The 15319-nt window shown below is 53.6% G+C and overlaps 2 long non-coding RNA genes and 1 pseudogene across 2 annotated transcripts; all 3 read left to right on the top strand.

Annotated features, from left to right (window-relative positions):
- Positions 1-122: 122 nt before the first annotated feature.
- Positions 123-7130, top strand: LOC132658756 (uncharacterized). Its single transcript, XR_009598753.1, has 2 exons — positions 123-1616; positions 5966-7130. It is a non-coding gene; the product is annotated as an uncharacterized LOC132658756 (long non-coding RNA).
- Positions 7131-7595: 465 nt separating this feature from the next.
- Positions 7596-9202, top strand: LOC105605700 (large ribosomal subunit protein P1-like; annotated as a pseudogene).
- Positions 9203-9939: 737 nt separating this feature from the next.
- Positions 9940-12167, top strand: LOC132658729 (uncharacterized). Its single transcript, XR_009598712.1, has 3 exons — positions 9940-10058; positions 10430-11251; positions 11512-12167. It is a non-coding gene; the product is annotated as an uncharacterized LOC132658729 (long non-coding RNA).
- The last annotated feature ends 3152 nt before the right edge of the window (positions 12168-15319 follow it).

Here is a 15319-nt window from a genome sequence, read left to right as displayed (position 1 = left end):
CCCACTGCCCGGGGCCGGCCAATCCACGCGGCCCGGGTCACGTCATTGGGTTTTGTCTGGTCACTCACTGAGCCTTAGCCAATCAGCATCGCATGCACCACCCTAGGGGGTGGGGCCTCCCTGAAAGGGGTGACTCTGATGGCGTGAGGCTGCAGCCTAGGCCCCCGAAGCAGAGATAGGCTTGCAGTGGCCTGGGTCCCCAGAAGCAAGCCGAATAAGGACAGTGCTCCCAACCGAGAGCTGACAGCTGGCAGAGAGCAAGAGGTATGGCCCTAGAGAAGAGGAAGCTGAGGTTGGTTGAGGTAGGGGTGGACGGGTGGGGTGGGGGCGTGGTGGCAGATATGCATGAAGGTGCACAAAAGGCTGGTGGCAAAGGTGTGCAGCACAAGCCCTCCCGGACATAAAAGGACAGAGAAAGTGATACCACTTGGAGAGTTGGGGTCTGGGAGTGGAGTCCTCCAGTTGGGGCACGCCCACCTACAGACATGCCTCCCCGAGGACAGCTTTACCAGCCACCAGAGAGGAAGACAGTTACATTCTATCTCCCTACTGTGGCACAATACCTTGCTGGGCCATATGCAGGATGAAAAACGAGGTGCCTGACACCCAGTAATCCTGAAATGATCCCTACAGGGTTCCCTGCTTACTGAGAAGAACAAACAGAAAACTTGCAGGCCGGCCACTCAAGCAATAAGGGAGGAGTGTAGTGGAGAGCCCCCCACCCTTACTGTATCCCTGTCCCCTGGGTCATGCAGTAATCGGACCCCACTTAGTGGTCTAAAGGGCTTCCCTTGTGGCTCAGCTGGTAATACACCTGCAATGCAGGAGACCTGGGTTTGATCCCTGGGCTGGGAAGATCCCCGGGAAAAGGGAAAGGCTACCCACTCCAGTATTCTGGCCTGGATAATTCCATGGACAATATAGTCCATGGGGTCGCAAAGAGTCAGACATGACTGAGCGACTTTGACTTCACTCACTTCACTATGGGTCTCGTGGCAACAGGACATGGTGGCAGAGGGTCTGGAGGACAATTGGTGTCCCCTTGCAAGGCATTGGCACCAGGTGAGGTAATGACACAGTCCTCAAAGGACAGAACACCAGCATCCCAGACACAGCTGGGCAAGCTACTTCCGTCAGCAAGGGAGGCTCTGCGGGACTGTCAGCTTCCACTGAGGGCAAACAAATATCCCAAGTCTCGGTTTTAAGGCCCCACTCATCCACGCAGTGGAAGGCTGCACAGGCGCCGGCCTGAAGCCTGATTCTGGGGGAGGTCGCTGAGGTGACTGCACCCGGACTGCCCACTCGAGGAGCCCCTTGGACGGCTAGGGAGCCCGCACCCACATGAAGACAATTACCTGAGGTGAGCTGAGTGCCAGGCTGTGACGGTGCAGGAGCGGCCAAGAGGAGCTACCCCACGCCCAAGGCCAGGGGTGGCGGCTGAGAGGAGCAACCCCATGTCCAAGGAGCGGTGGCTGCGTGGGTGCAGGAGGGCCAAGAGGAGCTATTCCACGTTCAAGGTCAGGAGGGGCGGTGGTGAAGAGATACCCCTCGTCCAAGATAAGGAGCAGCAGCTGTGCTTTGCTGGAGCAGCCATGAAGAGATACCCCACGCCCAAGGTAAGAGAAACCCAAGTAAGATGGTAGGTGTTGCAAGAGGGCATCAGAGGGCAGACATACTGAAACCATACTCACAGAAAACTAGTCAATCTAATCACACTAGGACCACAGCCTTGTATAACTCAATGAAACTAAGCCATGGCATGTGGGGCCACCCAAGATGGGTGGGTCATGGTGGAGAGGTCTGACAGAATGTGGTCCACTGGAAAAGGGAATGGCAAACCACTTAAGTATTCTTGCCTTGAGAACCCCATGAACAGTAGGAAAAGGCAAAATGATAGGATACTGAAAGAGGAACTCCCCAGGTCAGTAGGTGCCCAACATGCTACTGGAGATCAGTGGAGAAATAACTCCAAAAAGAATGAAGGGATGGACCCAAAGCAAAAACTACCCAGCTGTGGATGTGACTGGTGATAGAAGCAAGGTCCAATGCTGTAAAGAGCAATATTGCATAGGAACCTGGAATGTTAGGTCCATGAATCAAGGCAAAGTGGAAGTGGTCAAACAGATGGCAAGAGTGAACGTCGACATTCTAGGAATCAGTGAACTAAAATGGACTGGAATGGGTGAATTTAACTCAGATGACCATTATATCTACTACTGCGGGCAGGAATCCCTCAGAAGAAATGGAGTAGCCATCATGGTCAACAAAAGAGTCCGAAATGGAGTACTTGGATGCAATCTCAAAAACGACAGAATGATCTCTGTTCATTTCCAAGGCAAACCATTCAATATCACGGTAATCCAAGTCTATATCCCAACCCATAACGCTGAAGAAGCTGAAGTTGAACGGTTCTATGAAGACGTACAAGACCTTTTAGAACTAACACCCAAAAAAGATGTCCTTTTCATTATAGGGGACTGGAATGCAAAAGTAGGAAGTCAAGAAACACCTGGAGTAACAGGCAAATTTGGCCTTGGAATGGGGAATGAAGCAGGGCAAAGACTAATAGAGTTTTGCCAAGAGAATGCACTGGTCATAGCAAACACCCTCTTCCAACAACACAAGAGAAGACTCTACACATGGACACCACCAGCTGGTCAACACCAAAATCAGATTGATTATATTCTTTGCAACCAAGATGGGGAAGCTCTATACAGTCAGCAAAAACAAGACCAGGAGCTGACTGTGGCTCAGATCATGAACTCCTTATTGCCAAATTCAGACTTAAATTGAAGAAAGTAGGGAAAACCACTAGACCATTCAGGTATGACCTAAATCAAATCCCTTACAGTGGAAGTGAGAAACAGATTTAAGGGACTAGATCTGATAGACAGAGTTCCTGATGAACTATGGACTGAGGTTCATGACATTGTACAGGAGACAGGGATCAAGACCATCCCCACGGAAAAGAAATGCAAAAAAGCAAAATGGCTGTCTGGGGAGGCCTTACAAATAGCTGTGAAAATAAGAGAAGCGAAAAGCAAAGGAGAAAAGGAAAGATATAGCGTTTGAATGCAGAGTTCCAAAGAATAGCAAGGAGAGATAAGAAAGCCTTCCTCAGTGATCAATGCAAAGAAATAAAGGAAAACCCAGAATGGGAAAGACTAGAGATCTCCAAGAAAATTAGAGATACCAAGGGAACATTTCATGCAAAGATAGACTCAGTAAAGGACAGAAATGGTATGGACCTAACAGAAGCAAAAGATATTAAGAAGAGGTGGCAAGAATACACAGAAGAACTGTACAAAAAAGATCCTCACGACCAAGATAATCACAATGGTGTGATAACTCATCTACAGCCAGACATCCTGGAACGTGAGATCAAGTGGGCCTTGAAAGCATCACTACAAACAAAGCTAGTGGAGGTGATGGAATTCCAGTTGAGCTGTTTCAAATCCTGAAAGATGATGCTGTGAAACTGCTGCACTCAATATGCCAGCAAATTTGGAAAACTCAGCAGTGGCCACAGAACTGGAAGAGGTCAGTTTTCATTCCAATCCCAAGAAAGGCAATGCCAAAGAATGCTCAAACTACTGCACAATTGCACTCATCTCACACGCTAGTAAAGTAATGCTCAAATTCTCCAAGCCAGGCTTCAGCAATACGTGAACCGTGAACTCCCTGATGTTCAAGCTGGTTTTAGAAAAGGCAGAGGAACCAGAGATCAAATTGCCAACATCCGCTGGATCATCGAAAAAGCAAGAGAGTTCCAGAAAAACATCTATTTCTGCTTTATTGACTATGCCAAAGCCTTTGACTGTGTGGATCACAATCAACTGTGGAAAATTCTTCAAGAGATGGGAATACCAGACCACCTGACCTGCCTCTTAAGAAACCTATATGCAGGTCAGGAACCAATAGTTAGAACTGGACATGGAACAACAGACTGGTTCCAAATAGGAAAAGGAGTACGTCAAGGCTGTATATTGTCACCCTGCTTATTTAACTTATATGTAGAGTACATCATGAGAAACGCTGGGCTGGAAGAAGCGCAAGCTGGAATCAAGATTCCCAGCAGAAATATCGATAACCTCAGATATGCAGATGACACCACCCTTATGGCAGAAAGTGAAGAGGAGCTAAAAAGCCTCTTGATGAAAGTGAAAGAGGAGAGTGAAAAAGTTGGCTTAAAGCTCAACATTCAGAAAACGGAGATCATGGCATCTGGTCCCATCACTTCATGGGAAGTAGATGGCGAAACAGTGGAAACAGTGTCAGACTTTATTTTGGGGGGCTCCAAAATCACTGCAGATGGTGATTGCAGCCATGAAATTAAAAGACGCTTAACTCCTTGGAAGGAAAGTTATGACCAACCTAGATAGCATATTCAAAAGCAGAGACATTACTTTGCCAACTAATGTCCATCTAGTCAAGGCTATGGTTTTTCCAGTGGTCATGTATGGATGTGAGAGTTGAACTGTGAAGAAAGCTGAGTGCCGAAGAATTGATGCTTTTGAACTGTGGTGTTGGAGAAGACTCTTGAGAGTCCCATGGACTGCAAGGAGATCCAACCAGTCCATTCTAAAGGCGATCAGTCCTGGGTGTTCTTTGGAAGGAATGATGCTAAAGCTGAAACTCCAGTACTTTGGCCACCTCATGCGAAGAGTTGACTCATTGGAAAAGACTCTGATGCTGGGAGAGATTGGGGGCGGGAGGGGAAGGGGACGACCGAGGATGAGATGGCTGGATGGCATCACTGACGCGATGGACATGAGTTTGAGTGAACTCCGGGATTGGTGGTGGACAGGGAGGCCTCGCGTGCTGCGATTCATGGGGTCGCAGAGTTGGACGCGACTGAGCGACTGAACTGAACTGAACTGACATCTACGCAGTGCCCTGCCTTTCACCTAGGAAATGCAGACAGGCTGGGAATTCAAGCGACCTGGGCATTCTGCAACTGACATGGAGGAATGCTGTGTTTGATTTCCAACCCTGTCAGCCCTGCAGGCACGGGAATTAACAGGCTGCCATGGAAGAGCTGTGGCTGTCATCCTGTGACTTGAGCCGAGAGGTTAAGGCAGGTATCCTTGTCAGTTTCCTCCCAGGGACACTGTAGTCACCGCACAGCCCAGCCTTGGTTCCCGGCATTCCCTCCATGACAGTTCAGGGTAGCAGCCACTCTGGCTCCTTGGGCACTTGCTGCCCTTGGCCCTTCACCCCAGTTGAGCGCGGGGGCAGCATGGTGACTACTGAGACCCCACAGGTCATGAGAACCTCAAGCATAGGTGGTCACTCAGGGATGGCTCGGAGGGCTGAAGGCATGCAGCGAGTACAGGAATCAGCTGCTGCCCCAGACCCGGGGCAAGAAGGGAAGGGGTTGACGTCATCGGAAGCCCGGAAGCCAGGATGAGGGGCCACGAAGCCTGGGCCATCTCTCCTCAAGGTCACTGCCTTGTCATCTTCCGAGTCATCTACCTGTGGTTTGATTCATCAGCTGAGATTTTTATTTCAAAGACTGTGGTTTTGTTTCTAATGTCTAAAGTTATTTTTTAGTTTTAAATTCTGCCTAGACTTTAAGAATTTGTCTTATCTTTTTAATTCCTTCTTGTGTATCTACTTTTTTTAAGTTTATTTTTAATTGGAGGATAATTGCTTTACAATACTGCGATGGTTTCTGTTGTACATCAACATGGATCAGCCATAGGTATACATATGTCCCCCTCCCTCTTGAACTTCCCTCCCACCTCCCACCGTGTGTGTCTCTTTTGGTGTGTCTCGGAGGCTAGTGAAGATTTGGGGAGTTGCAGTAGCCTTCTATCACAGGAATGCAAATAACTGGTAAATATCCATGAGAACTGCTCTCTGATCTCATGAGAATTCAAAGGTACTGTCAGTCTGTTTCAAAGTCCCCCCGATTAGGCACAAGAGTACAGGTGTTTCTCTTTCTCACCTCCTTCCTTTATAGACTGATCCAAGGACCGGGGATATTCAGTGGGACTCACCTCCGATGCTTTCAAGACAAGCTGATGTGCGATACAATGCCCCAGGAACCTCCTTGGGAGCCATATGGAGAGCATAGCCTGCAAAAGGGCTTCCCTGAGAGCTCAGTTGGTAAAGAATCCATCTGGAATGCAGAAGACCTCGGTTTGATTCCCGGGTTGGGAAGATCCACTGGAGAAGGGATAGGCTACCGACTCCAGTATTCTTGGGCTTCCCTAGTGGCTCAGGTGGTAAAGAATCCACCTGCAGTGCGGGTGACCTGGGTTCAATCCCTGGGTTGGGAAGATCCCCGGGAAATGGAAGAGCTACTGACTCCAGTATTCTGGCCCAGAGAATTCCATGGAGTGAGTCGCACAGAGTTGGACATGACTAAGAGACTTTCACTTCACTTCACATCCTGCAAAAGGAGGTCAGGCTTAGAGGCCAGTGTCCCTATCCACCCTTCCCTCCTGCTAGCTAGAGATTCAAAACAAGCTGCTCAAGCCTTCCTGTCCTCATTTGCTCATCTGGAGAAGGGGGTGACATGCTACCAACTTCCTAGAGCTGCCACGAGGCTCGGATGGATGAGTCCAGGCACGTAGCAGACACTCCCAGTCCTTACCGAAAATTATATCATCTGGCCTCTGACAGTGATGCCCTGGGGATGTAACAGGGCCACTCCTCTCTCTGAGGGACCTGCCAGCATTCCATGAGGATGGGTGGTGTTTTCAACATGAGATAGCAGACCTGTCTTCAGCCGGCCCTCTGGGAGTCCTGAGTGGGAAGCCAGGGGTGAGGTGTCCCTTTTAGGAACATTCGCTCTGCCTTGAGCCCGGCAGTATGACCACAGTGCCGCGGGTCGGGGGGAGCCTCCCTCAGCCAGTGGTTTGTTGAACCCCAATGTGTGTGGCAGAGGGATGGAAGCCCCTGCTTGTAGATGATGGGGACCGGTTCTCCTGCTCACTCAGATGCATACTGGGATGGACCTAGTTCCTTTTACAGCCTTGTCCCTCCTTATTATGCAGGTGACCTTTCAAGAGCAATGGTTTTAGGTGGATTCTCAGTTCTTATTTGTGCTTTCCCCATGGATCTGGATTGCTCACCTGCGGGCCACCTATGCATTTAAATAATATAATACACTCTTCTCAGTATGTGATTCCTCGTCTTTTCCCCAACTGACCTGGCATTCCAGGAGGGGCTGGGTGTCTAAGAGGCACTGGCCCCAGTCCCAGCCTACCTAGCCTGAGATCATAAGACCACCCCCCGACACACACACACACACAGTAGTGGGGCCAGCAGCACAGCAAGAATCAGACAGCCTGGGTCCACGAAGCATTGGGTGTGGGAACTTAGAACTTCTGCCCTGAGTCACCTGACTCTCCTCACTTGAGGCAGGAAAACTTTGTGCCCAAGATACACAACCCAGAAATCATCAATCCAGAGTTTAATAATTTGGTCACATAAAACTGTATAACTACTTGACAGCCGAAACCAGCTGGCCTAGTCTTTTGAGACAAGAGACGGGAATCCCACAGTGGTCCAGTGGTTAAGATTCCATGCTTCCACTGCAGGGGACAGGCTCAGTTCAATTCTTGGTCTGGGAATTAAGATCTGGCATGCCACGCTGTGCAGCCAAAAAAGAGAGATCCCTTTCCTCCGCAGCCCCAAAGGTACTTGGTTCTTCTGAGAAGCCAAGGCCATTTTGGGGTGAGGCCCTCACTTCATCTCGCGACTAGCACTGAGCCAGCAGCCCCACGGAGCACTCACCCACACTGTGGCTTCTGTCTCGGAGCTTCCTTGCACCTACTCAGCCCTCATTCTGCCCAGTGAGGTGATGGTCACAGAGGATAAGATCAGTGCCCTCGTTAAAACAGCCAGTGTAAATGTTGACCCTTTCTGGCCAGGCTTGTTTGTAAAGGCTTTGGCCAGTGTCAGCATCGGCAGCTTCATCTGCCATGTGGGGGCTGGTGGACCTGTCCCAACAACTGGTGCTGCACCACCATAAGGTCCTGCCCCCTCCACCACTGCTGCCCCAGCTGAGAAGAAGAAAGAAAGAAAAAAGAATCTGAAGACTCTGATGATGACATGAGCTTTGCTCTTTTTGACTAAACCTCTGTAGTAACTTCCCTGGTGGCTCAGATGGTAAAGTGTCTGCCTACAACGTGGGAGACCCAGGTTCGATCCCTGGGTCGGGAAGATCCCCTGGAGAAGGAAATGGCAACCTTCTCCAGTACTCTTGCCTGGGAAATCCCATGGATGGAGGATCCTGGTAGGCTACAGCTCATGGAGTCACAAAAACTCAGACACAACTGAGCAACTTCACTCACTTTAGTAACACATTCAAGAAGAAACTGAGCTCTTTAGAGAGAGACTGAGAGAAAATCTCTGCAACATATGGAGCACAGGGCTAACAGCCCTGCTATATGCCAATCAGGGTCTTTTGGGGAGGCAACTGCTTAGTATCAATAAACATGGTAAATGCCCATAGGTTTTGACCTGGTAGTTCCACTTAAAGGTAATATCTATCCTGAGGGAGATTTTCAAATCTTCAGAGGTGCTAACAAACAAACAAGAAGAACAGAAAAAGTTATACTACATCAGTTGGGGATTTGTTATGTAAACTATTGTACATGTGTTCTGTTCAATATCTTGTGGCCAGAGATGACATGAGCTAGACTTTTGTGTAGTGGCAAGGAAGACTTTTGCAGATATATTATTGCAGTTAAAATCACACTGAATATACAGGGTGTGTGTTTTTTTAACCTGAGTGAGGAACTATGTAGGTGATCCCATAGAAGAATATAGTTAGAGGTGAGAAACAGAATTGTTAACAGTCTTGCCTAAAACAATGTTTTGTAAAAATCTTCAATTATGTGCTTTAAAAATATCCACGGTGGTAAGGTAAAATGGTCCAGCCACAGTGGAATGCAAATTGGCAGTTTCTTTTAAGGCTAATCGACCACTTCCTTAGGACACAGCACTTGCACTGCTGGGCATTCATGCCAATGAAATGGAAAATTCTGACCACAGGAAAGCCTGGATACAAATGTTCAAAGCAGATTTTTTCTAGAAACCTAAAAGTGGAAACAGGCAACAGTGGGTGAAGGCTTGAACAACTGTGGCTGACCCACACCAAGGAAGAAGGCTAGCAATACACAGGGAGAACTGACTGCTGAAACCAATTGAGATGGATGGATCTCAAGGGCAGTGTGTGATTAAAAAAAAGCACACCCCGTTATCAAATTGCATGGTTTCATTAATGTACTGACGTGTGTGTGTGTGTGTGTGTGTGTGTGTGTGTGTGTGTGGCAAGGTATGCAGCATCCTAGCTACCCATCCAGGAATCGAACCCAAGCCATTGGCAGCGGGAGTGTGGTGTCTTAAACACTGGCGCGCGCGCACACACACACACACACACACACGCACACACACGCACACACACACGGTGTCTTAAACACTGGCGCGCGCGCGCGCACACACACACACACACACACACACACACACACACACACACACGCCCGAGCAGCTTTCCGATGGTACCAATGCCACTTCCTGGTGAGGGCCCACTGGCTACGCAACACGCTGATGCTGGCGCAACAACGGGAGGGGCATTTCCCTGTAACTTCCCGTGAACTTAACTCCTTCAGAATACAAGCTCACACCAAAGGCACACAGCAGGGCTTGGCGTGTACACTCGCGTGACTCTGCACGGAAAGTCTGAATCTCTCAGCAGGGAGGTCGACCAGCCCACAGGACGCCCGCCTAGGGACTGAGGAAAGAGAGCCCGAAGGCCGAGCGGAGGGCGGAGCTCACGCGATCGGCCTGCTCTGACTGGGCCATAGAGGTGCCCGTCACAAAGCGGGACGGGCTTGCTCGGAGCTACGGGGCGGGTCTTCCCAGGAGCCTAGCATGGTCATTGGCGAATCAAGCCAGAAGAGGAGGGCAGGAAGGCGGGGCTCCATGTCTTCCGGTGGGCGGGCTGAGGCGGGGAGCCAGAGATGACCGCCGCGGGGGCGGTCAGCGCGGGGCTCGAAGCGCGGAGATGGCCCTTCTGCTCCGTGTCCCCACCCTCCATCTCGGTACTCGGCCGCCCGCCCTCTGGGTCCTGGGCGGGGCCAGAGCCCCGCAGTTCCCTGGGTTGTGCGCCCTCTCTTGCGGGGAAGGCGAAGAGACTCTTCCCCCGAGCCTAGGGACCTGGAGACCCTGGGGATTCCGTCGGGGCCCGCTCTCGGCAGGACTCCCCCTGATGTACTGAGGGCGTCTGGCCCTCGAGATGGCCCAGGACAGTGTATTGGGGGCGCCCAGTGACCGGGGGAGCAGGGAGGGTGGGCGGCAACCCCGCCAAGATGCCAAAGGGCAGGGTCAGAGGGTCTCCGCTCGGCCCCGCCCTCCAGTCCTGGCCTCTGAGGGCGGCCTTGCCCAGCGCTCCTGATGCCTTCCACCCTCGCAGGGTCTAGAATCTGGCCGCCTCCAGCCGCCCCCACCCCTTGCCCGGCGCACCGTGTTCCACCGCCCGTGAGTGTGACTGGGATGATTCTCTGTGAAGCCCGGATCCGGTCCCCTTCCCCCCGCCCCACACGGAGTAACAAGGGAGAGGTGGGCAGAGCTGAGCCCAGTGCCCAGAAACGTGGAGTCGGCCAGGGGTGCCATGCTTCTGGAGGTGGGGAGGGCCCGAAATAACAGTCTTCCCCCTGTCACTCGACAAGTGTGGCCCGCTGGGAGGGAATCTTGCCCAAGCACTCCTGTTCTCCAGGACCACCTATGGTTGCAGCCCTCAGTGCCTGCTGCCTGCCTCTTCCCTGGAGGCCAAGGTGAGTGAGCCCAGCAGGGAGAGAAACCTCCTGGCTTCACTAGGAGTGGATGCGATCAGAAACCATCCATCCCGACGCTGGTTCTCATGCTGGAAGGGTTGTGAGAACACCTGGAGGGCTCACTCAAAGCCGGCTGTAGGGCCCCGCCCTGAATCTCTGATCTTGCACATCTGGGGTGGGGCTTGAGCATTTGCAACTCCAACAAGCTCCTGGTGCTCCTGCCGCTGCTGGTACAGAAACCCCACAGTAAGAGCGCTGCTCTAGAGGCCTAAGACTCCTAGGTGTGTGCCCCCTGCCTTTCTCCTGGACTGGCTCTCTGCAGGGTCCCGGCAGGGTTGGGAGAAGCATGGAGGCTGGTGGCTCTCGCGAGATCTGTGGCTTCCCGTTGAGCAGTCGTCACCCTTCCCTGCCTGAAGCTGAAGGAGGGGGCTGTCCACAGCCCAGGCTGGATCAGGTGTCAGGTTTGTCGAGTTGCTCAACAGCTCCTCACTTGGACCGATAACATCTGGGCAGGTAGGAGGGTGGGGCGAGAACAGATCCAGTGCCTGGGTGTGGGGATGGAGGAACTATCTGATGAGGCAGAGGAAAAAGGCGTGCATGCCGAGGTCAGGGATGGGAAAGGAACATCGGCCCTGAGACCAAGTGTGGGTCTGGGGGAGCGTGGAGACCCGAAGAGTTTCCCAGGTGGTGCTAGTGGCAAAGAACCCACCTTCTGATGCAGGAGACGTAAGGAGATGCGGGTTCAATCCTTGAGTCGGGAAGACCCGTGGAGGAGGGCATGGCAACCCACTGCAAGATTCTTGCCTGGAGAATCCCACGGACAGAGGAGCCTGGTGGACTACAATCCATGGGATTGCGAAGAGTCGGACACGACTGAAGTACCTTAGCACACACGCAAGGGGGTTGTCTGCCCAGGAACTGCCCTGACAGTTGTCTGGTCTGCAGGTGTGGTCAGCCTTCTCTCGCTGGTGGGAAGCCACTGCCTTTCCTGCCACACGTTCCTCACCAAGAGGATCTCCCAGCTCCTGGGTGATGCTGTCCAGACCTCCTCAACACCCAGCGCCACCACCCACTTCTTTGGCCAGTCTTTGCCGAGGCTGGTGTGTCTTTGGCTCCAGGATGGCCCGCCATCCAGTTGGAGCCACAGATGAAAAGCAATGCCAGTGTCCAGCTGCCCCATGTGCCCAGAACCAGCAGCTCTGGAACCCCAGCCCCTGAGTACATTCTTGCAGTGGGATCATTTTGGGGGTGGGGCGGGGGGGTGACGCTTTGATTGGCATTTACCAAGGCCCTCTCTTGCACCCTTTTCCTTTGAGTTGTTAGTCTTTTCTTATTGACTGGTTCAAGTTCTCTATACATTAATGATATGAGCCCTGAGTCACATCTTGGTAATATTTTTTGCCCCACTTTGTCACTTGTCTCTTGACTTGGTGGTTTGGGGTTTGTGTTTGACTAGGCAGACGATCTTAGCGTTTGTGTCATCAGACTTTCCAGGCTCTTCCTAATGGTTTCTGGGGTTTCTTGTCGGTTTATTTTCTTCCAGTTGACTTAGGGTGATCTTGTCCATTTAAAGTCATCGTGTATAAATTACCCATTGCTGAATAACAAGGGGCTACCCAGGTGATGCTAGCAGTAAAAACCTGCCTGTCAACATAGGAGACATAAGAGACATGGGTTGGGAAGATGCCCTGGAGAAGCCAATGGCAACACACACTAGTACTCTTGCCTGGAGAATCCCATGGACAGAGGAGCCTGGAGGGCTACAGTCCATGGGGTTGCAAAAGAGTTGGACAGGACTGAAGTGATTTAGCACGCAAGCATGCATAGCAAATTAGCCCAAATGGCGTGTAGTCCCTTAAAACAACCAGCACTTGTGATCTCCCAGGTGTCTGAAGGACAGGATTCTAGAAGGCCTGGCTGGGGCTTCTGGCCTGGGGTCCATCACAGGCTGCGGTCAAGGCTTCTCCGGGGCCAGAGCCCTCTGGTCTGCCTGGGGTGTCGGAGCGGGAGGGGGGTAGGCTCTGCTTCTGGAGGGTTCACGGGGCTGCGGCAGGGGACGGTCCCTCCCCACCGGGCTGCTCGGGTCAGGCCTTCCCCAGATCCAGCGATCTCAGAGAGACAGAGCAGCCCCGAGATGGAAGCCAAAGTGTTTGTCTCATAACTCACTCCCTCGCCTCTGCTGTGGTTTTATGGTTCACACTGGTCACCCCGTGGAGAAGAGAGCAGTACCTGCGTGGGCCTGGGTTCTTCACGTTCGTGCCGCATGAGAAGCCTCCAAGGAGTGTCCCTGCCCCTGAGCCCGGGTGTGGGACTCCCAGGCTGCCCAGACCCCTCAGGAATGTGTCGTTTGTGGAAGCAGGGGTGGCAGGTTGCAGCCCGGAACCAAGCCATGCCAGGTGTGTGTTGTACAGGCAGAGTGGCTTTTCACCTTGAAATGGTTGCAGACCAAACACACGGAAAGCCAGAGAAAGAGAGACCATGTGATGATCCCAGCATGGCCCGCAGAGCCCGTGGCGTGTGCCCTCTGCCCTCCTCCCAGGAGTCCGCAGCCCGAAGGGCCATCCCAGCTGGTGGTGCAGCCCTGGGCACGGGTGCAAAAGCTTTCTCACCCTGGCAGCCCGTGCACGCCACGGCTGTGCAAGTGCTCAGGCCTGAGCCCCGTGCTCTCTGACCTCCGAGGCGTCCCCACCCTGTGGTCAGCCCTGCCCGCAGCCCCTCCTTCTCAGGGGCCCCCCGTTGAGGGGGTGAAGGCTGATGAGCCCCTTTTCTTCAATGACTGTGCCCGGTAGCCCTGGGCTGGGCTGGTGCCAGCCTGGGGTGGCAGCTGAGTGTCCCGTTGGTCCCAGGAAGGCGCTCCCGCTGTGCCCATGGGGGACGTGCCCACCGCCCCACCTCCTGGCTGGGACTGAGACGGGACTCCTGGTGACACGCTTGGTGGCTCTGAATGTGTCATGCAGCTTCTGTGGGCGGTGAGGGCTCCTCCTGTTGCCTCTTGCTTCTGGGCAGTGCTGGGGCCCTTGGCGCAAGCTCCTGGCCCCGTCCATGGCCACTACGCTCTTCTTGAGCCTGAAAACCCTGGCCTCGGGAGAGCCGGGCTCTCTGTCTCCGTCCCGGGGCAGAAGCAGAGGCTGAGGCTGAGCTTGCGGGGCCTGTCCTCGGGGATCGTGGACGTGGCTCGTGGGGCAGGATGTGGGGCCACTGCAGGGTCCTGGGGTCTCCTGGAGAGGCTCAAGCCCCCTGTGGTCCCAGATTCCTGGGCCCACTGACTGTTCCCCTATGTAGAGCCGCCTTGCAGCCCCTGAGCCCCAGGCACAAGGACCGACAAGGGGCCGGCTGCCCTGCCATCTTTGCCCTCCTCAGGCCTGCCTTCCTCAAGCCTGCCCTCAGGCCCAGGGCTGCATGGGCAGTGTCTTCCCTCTCCTGCCTCCCAGGCGCTGTGGCTTGTGGAGCTCCTGCAGGTACCCGCCTGGTGGACGGGCACAGTCTGGGCAGCGGCCCAGCCCTGACCCCGCCCCACTGTCTGCCTGCCCCGGGCTTCACCCTCGTCCTCGTCCTCCGCCCGCCGGGCATGATGGTGCCTGCCCTCAGGAGCTCAGGCATCTGGAGCAGCCCAGCCTCTGCCAGTGCTGGGTCCCGGAGTAGTCCCCCTCATTCAGCCCTGCTCCCTGGGCTGAGGCCTCCCTGGGCTCATGGGGACCTTGCAGACATCCGTGGCGAGTGGTGGAGCTGGCTGAGGCCAGCCTGATCTCTGAGCAGCACAGCGTGCCCTTGCCGAGTGCATAAGTCCTCCTGGGGGTGCCCCTGGCCTGTGGAGGAGGCTGCTGTAGGTGGCGGGCCTTGTCCTCTGGGGACCTGTCCACAGCTGGGACGTGGAGCTGGATGATACACACACACAGCTTGGACGTGGACCTGGATGATCCACACAGACGCACAGATGCACACACACTCGAGTTCCTGGCGGCCAGTATCCATTATGTATGTTTGCTGACTGTTACTTGTCCACAGCTGGGACCTGGAGCTGGATCACACACACACACACACACACACACACACACACACACACACACGCTGGAGCTGAAACACACACACACATACACTGGAGGTGGAACACACACACACACACACACACACACACACACTGGAGCTGGAATACACACACACACACACTGGAGCTGGAATACACACACACACACACACACACACACACACGAGTTCCTGGTGGCCAGCGTCCATCACTCTTCACGTTCACTGACCCTGACTTATCAGCTGCTCCCCCCTTGGCTCACTGCCTCCGTCGGGGTTCCAGTGGGGTGCCCGTCAGTGCCCTGGCCCTGCGCCCTCGAGTGGGGTGTGGCTGCCCAGACTGGGGGCCGTGCAGGACTTCCAAGGGTCTCTAGACCTCTGTCGCCATCATTGAAACACCAAGGCTCTCTCTCTGTGGGTGGGTGGCCGTCCCATCCTGAGGGGCACTGTGCCCCTCGCTTCACCTAGGTCCGCCCCACCCTCCTGGGGGAGTGGGCACCAGGTAT

This window comes from Ovis aries, chromosome X (genome assembly GCF_016772045.2).
Source record: "Ovis aries strain OAR_USU_Benz2616 breed Rambouillet chromosome X, ARS-UI_Ramb_v3.0, whole genome shotgun sequence".
In the NCBI taxonomy this organism is placed as follows: domain Eukaryota; kingdom Metazoa; phylum Chordata; class Mammalia; order Artiodactyla; family Bovidae; genus Ovis; species Ovis aries.
Note: the sequence above shows the minus strand (reverse complement) of the source record. Positions and strands in the feature narration are given on the sequence as shown.